The sequence below is a fragment of the Pinus tabuliformis genome, chromosome 7 (assembly GCF_031772625.1).
Source record: "Pinus tabuliformis cultivar Carrire ecotype Pingquan chromosome 7, CPIR1, whole genome shotgun sequence".
Taxonomy (NCBI): Eukaryota; Viridiplantae; Streptophyta; class Pinopsida; order Pinales; family Pinaceae; genus Pinus; species Pinus tabuliformis.
Window position 1 is genome coordinate 1,939,044,459 of NC_142293.1, and position 6,203 is coordinate 1,939,050,661.

Sequence of the window (6,203 nt, forward strand, 5' to 3'; positions counted from 1 at the left end):
GATATAGTTGGATATTCTGTTGGCGAGTGTTCTTGATCTGTGCGTCCATGATCCGATCAGTTGCAGCTTGTTCCATGCAATCTGGATTTAATTCTGTGGGTTTGAGCTGTTCCGCAATGTCGGATGTGTCTAGCAATGGTGGAAAGTATGGCCGAAGGCGGTCCACATTGAACACTGGGTGCAGGCCAAGGAATGGGGAAATGCTGAGCTCAAATGCATTGTCTCCCATAGCCTTAGTAATGGTGTAAGGACCATATCGGAGTGGTCTCAATTTCTGATAGGCTCCAGTAAGGCGTTCCTTTTGCAAATGCAACCAGACTTTGTCGCCCACCTAAAACTTGTGTGGCACCCGATGTTGATCATGTCGCTGCTTGTACTTGGCATTTGATTTCTCAAGAATGTCATGGACCTGCTGGCGAATATGTTGGATGCGCTCAATGAAGCTGGTGGCCTTCTCTGTTTCGGACTGGACATGAGCTGAATTCATGTGAGTAGCTGCAAATGGCATGGCCACATCAATGGGGCATAGTGGCTGGAATCCCAAACCCACCTGAAAAGGGCTATGGCCAGTGGAGCTGTGAAGAGCTCGGTTGTAGCTGTGCTGAACGTAGGGGAGGCTCTCGTCCCATGTGCGTGGATGCTTTGAGTTATACATGCGCAGAATGTGCACAATCATCCTATTGACAACCTCTGTCTGGCCATCAGTTTGAGGATGGAAGGCTGTGGACTTCGTGAGTTTGGTGTCCAGCATTGACCAGAGACTGTACCAAAAGGTGCTGAGAAACCGACTGTCCCGATCTGAGATGATAGACTGTGGGATCCCAAAGTGCACCCACACTCGTTCAAAGAAGAGCTTAGCAGTGGCTTCTGCTGTGATATTCTTCTTGCAGACCATCATAATGGCCATCTTTGAGAACCTGTCGACGACCACATAAACACAGTCATTTCCATGCTTAGTGGAAGGAAGGCCTGACATGTAATCCATGGAGATGGATTCCCAAGGTCGACTAGGGGTAGGCAACGGGGTATAGAGGCCTTGCTTCTTAATGATCGGTTTGGCAATGGCACAGGCAGTACATGATCAGATGTACTTCCCAACATCCTGTCGAAGATTCGGCCAATAGAAATAGTTTTGCAGTACTGCCACTGTTTTCTCGACCCCGAAATGCCTAGCAGCCCGACTGTAGTGTGCTTCCCAAATCATCTTGGCACGCTCGCTTGAAGGGACACAAAGGTGACCGAGGTGGCATAATAGGGCATCCTGGAGGTGAAAATCTGCAACCTGCCGACCCTCCAAGAGTGTCTGGTATGTGTGGCCGAATTCCGGGTCACTTTTGTAGAGAAGTGGCCAATCAGAAGTCTCGTGCCCGCAAGAGTTGAGCACGATGGTTAGCGCCATGATCGGTGGTCGACTGAGGCAATCTGCAACATTATTGGTGCTGCCCTTTTTATACTTGATATTCAAGTGAAACTGTTGCAGGTATGTAGACCACTTCTGATGGCAATCATTCTGCAATTTCCCTTGGGTCTGTATGAACTGCAGAGGTCGGTGGTCTGTGTGGATGACCGTTTCCTTCCCCAAAATGTAATGCTTCCATTGTCGGCAGGCCTGTACAATGGAATACATCTCTTTATCATAAGTGGGGTACTTTCGGACTGTGTCTGAAAGTGTTTCACTGTGATATGCCACTGGATGTCCATGTTGAGTAAGGACTGCCCCAATAGCATAGTCAGAGGCATCTGTCTCGACCTCAAATGGTTGTTGTAAATCTGGTAACGCGAGCACTGGTGCCATGCATAGGCGATCCTTCAACTCCTTGAATGCCTTCTGTTGAGATTCAGACCAAAAGAATTTTTCTTTCGCCCCACCCTTGGTGACTTGACTCAAGGGCCAAGAAATATGAGAAAATCCCAACACAAACCTGCGGTAGAAGTTGGCAAGACCTAGAAAGCTGCGGAGCTCTGTTAGAGTGGTTGGAGAGGGCCAATCCCGAATGACTTGGACCTTGGCTGGATCGACATGCACCCCCTGTTCATCAATGATGTATCCCAAATACTGAACCTCGGTCATGCCAAAAGTGCATTTCTCCAAATTGGCTTGTGTTGCCGCAGTGTTTGGAGAACCTGTCGGATGTGGTGGAGGTGCTCTTCCCAACTCTGGCTGAAGATCAGAATGTCATCCAAGTATACTACTACAAAGGAGTTGGTGAATGGCCGCAAGATGTCATCCATTAGCCTCATAAAGGTTGCAGGAGCATTCGTCAATCCGAAAGGCATGACCAACCATTCGAAGAGGCCCTCCTTGGATTTGAAGGCAGTCTTCCACACATCTGAGGGTTCAATTGGTACCTGGTGATATCCTGACTTCAGATCGATCTTGCTGAAATATTTCGCCCCCTTTAGTTGGTCTAGGAGGTCATCAATCCGCGGGATCGGGTACCTATTACGGACAGTGATCTTGTTCAGCGCCCGATAGTCAATACAGAGTCTCCACGTCCCATCCTTCTTCCGTACCAACACTATCGGGCTCCCACAGGGCGAAGAACTCGGATGGATGTGACCTTTCTGCAGGAGCTCCTGAATCTGCCTCTTGATTTCATTGTTCTCCAGAACGGAGCGCCGATAAATTGGTCCATTGGGTAGCGGCGCACCTGGGGTCAGATCGATGGAGTGCTTGACTTGACAGTGCAGAGGAACCCCTGCCGGGGAGGTGAAGATGTCTTCGTACTCCTCCACAATCTTGTCCATCTGTAGCTGCCGTGCAGAGGGACCCCGTTTGGAGGCTGCGGCCACTGTCTTCTTCTTCCCTTGAGGGCGTATCATCAGGAAAACAAATTTCTTGGTTTTGGAAATGATCTTACTGCATTGTTTTGCAGTAATCAAAGAGATGGCGGCAGGTGGTGCTACCTCTGGTATCCTGAACAACTTATTTCCCAATGTAATAATAACAGCACGGGGCCTTGATTCATACACAGCATGTCGCTTCCACAAGTATGGTTGTCCTAGTAATACATCACAAACTTCAAGGGGAGCAATGTCACACAATACCTCATCCGTGAAGGGCTTGATGTTGTATGGAAGGCGACACTGCTGGCTCACGCGAAGATCTCGCCCTTGGTGAAGCCACCCAATGGTGTATGGTTGTGGATGTGCTGTGGTCGGTAAGCCCAACCGCTTCACGACCTCTGCCGAAATGAGGTTCTTTTGACTCCCACTATCAACAATGAACTGTATCGGGGAGCCCTTTACCCACATCTGGGAGTGGAAGAGACGCTCCTCCTCCTCTGGATCTTCGGGTTCATTTTTCTGGATCTTTGCGGTAGCAACAGTGGCACTGGGATCCGCATCAATGATCTGCTTCCCTTTTTCATACCCCTTATCGGGTTCTGACTCAGAGTCGGAACATGCATCTGATTCTGAAACCTTTAGCTCAGCCACCAGTGACTGCTTGGCCCGACACTCACTTGTGTTGTGAGTGGAGCTCTTATGGAACTCGCACCATTTTCCAGTGTCCTTTCTCGGCTTCACGGCGTTGCTCTTTGCTTGCAGCTTCGGCTGGTTGTCTTGGGCTGTCCCGCCTTGGCTTTGTCCTTTTTTCTGTGGTTTAGGGGCACCTTTCCCCTGCTTTGGATTCGCAGATCCAAAGTCTCGCTTCTTTTGTTTAAACTTCTGCTCGACCTTGACGACATACCGGTATGCTGCGCCGAGCGAGGGGATGTTTAGGAACTGTATTTCTTCCTGGATGTACTTGTGCAGGCAACCACGGTATTTGAGTATCAAATCTTGCTCCGAATCCTTGATACCCAACTTTGTGCGAAGGGTATGGAAAGGATTGGTGAACTCCGGCACGTCTTGGTCCCTTCCCTGCCGCAGCGTGGTCCACTTTATGTATTCATCCTCATAGCTTCCGACAGGGTAGTACTGCTCCTTGATGGCATCCTGGAACGAATCCCAGGTGGGTGCGGCTGAAAATAGTGAGCCAGTACTTTCATCCTTCTGCTCGCAGTAGGTTTCCCACCAGTCCTTGACGTGGGGGGCTGCTTTGAGAAGAGCAAAAACAATCTTTTCCCGACTCGAAAATTCATGAACAAAAAAATAACCCTCTAGCAGATTTAACCATTTATCTACGGCATCGGCGTCTATCTGACCCTCGAATATGGGGATTTCAAAATTAACTTGTACCTTAAAGGGTGTGGCGTTTCCAGAGGAGCTGCTGGAAGCCGATGCGCCGCTTCTGGGTAGCCGCTGAAGGATCTGCGCAAAGCTATCCATCATCATGTTCCGTTGTCGCTCGAGCATTTCTTCGAGCAAGATTTTGATGGGATCTCCTGCCCCCTCGTCTTTCTTCTCGTCCGCCATGGGAGGCCGTCGGGATTTGCGAGGCTGGTCTTGCAAAGGTTCAACCAGTTCAAGCCCTAACTCCTTATATCCCGACCTTGTTGGGGACATGCAAAGAAAAACAGAGAAAAAGCAGACCGCTCTGATACCACTGATCCAGATTTAAATAGGAACGCAACAAATTACAGAGATAACCATATACACAAAGATGCAGCGGAAATAATACTTCATTTCATTAATGGAAAATACTGAAATATGCTTACAAACAGAAATGGAAATAAACTAGCTAGGGCGATGGTAGGTTATCTCTGAGAAGAGATGTGATGGCTACATGCCTCTGAACTGTGTTACAATGAGGCTCGAAGGCCTATTTATTGTTGAGAAACAATGGAAAAACCCTTAACATTCCAAAACCTAACCCTAGGAGATGAACCGCCAAACTGTGGGCCCCGTTTGGGGGTAAGTTGGTACATCAACTTCCCGGGGTCGTAACTTTGGCATATGATCTCCGTTTGACGCGTACAATAGCTCATTAGAAAGATCTATCCGAGCACTATCATTGTTGGAACGGGCAACACCAGTCCATTCCATGGACTCGTGTTACCCCCGGATTCCCCAAAAAACGTCGTTTAGGGCCTCAAAACGGCTCCGGAAGTTCAGGACCCGAAAAACTGCTAAAAATAGTAAGTTGTGCTACAATTAAGGAAACTGAAAATGCTGAGAAAGACAATGGTGGGGGTCCAGGTGGACTTGGCAGGTGGCCACCAATATCCACCTGGATCAACCGAGTTCACCATCTCAACATCACCAACCTATTGTTAACCCTTTATCTTCTTCATCCAACATTTCCTCCTCCCTTTCTTCCTCTTCGCTTGGTAAAAGCCTTGAGGCTAGTAACCACGTGACTAAGAAGAAGAAGAAAGGGAAGGAGAATAAGAAGCAAGATAAGAAATAAGTCAACCAGCCAAGCATGGTTATAAGTATTGCTAATGTTGAGGAAATTTTTAAAATGCATCGTAAGCCCAAATACCCTTGCAATATTTGTAAGCGTGACCACTTCCTTATCAATTGTCCTGGTATTCCTAATGTTTTGGAAGTATGGTCAAATAATTCTCATCGACTTACTATTGATCCATCAACCACTCATTATGAGATTTCAAGGAAAAAGATTAAGGTTAGGTTTCCTTGTAGGTTATGCAAAGGGGCTCATCATAGTCACATTTTCCCTCACATGGATGAAGCCTCAAAATTGTTTGAAAATATTACTATTTCACAAAAACAACTTCTAACTAATTATTGTAAAATTTCTCCCCATCTACCATTAGTTGAGGAGGAGATTGATCTAAATCCAAGTACAGTCAATCCCACTCTTCCATTGGAGAGTGAAACATGTATCACTTAGATTGATGGAATATTTGTTGATGAAGTGATCGAATTGATTCAATCTTTGATTTATTCGACTCTCCCTTTAGAGAGTGAACTTCATACTTCTCAGGTTCTTCATGTTACCTTAGATTCTTCTACACATAGGGGCATTTCATCTCTTTCTTTTGAACCCCATCCAAGTAATCCAACTATTTCTTTTGATTGGAGTAGACTAACAAAACCTCGTCTTCCTTCTTATGCCCCTTTCCAAATTATTGTGAAGTCTTATGGTAAGAATGTGCGTGCACGAATGTAGATGAAGGCAATTCTATCAGTGTTTTATGCTCGACTGCTTGGCAAGCTTTGGGTTCCCCTCATCTTGGTCCTGTTACACAAACTCTGTTAGCTTTTAACATAACTATTAGTAAGCCTTTAGGGGTTATTCCTAAGTTACCTATTACTCCAGAAGATAAAATTGTTTGTATTGATCTTATGGTAGT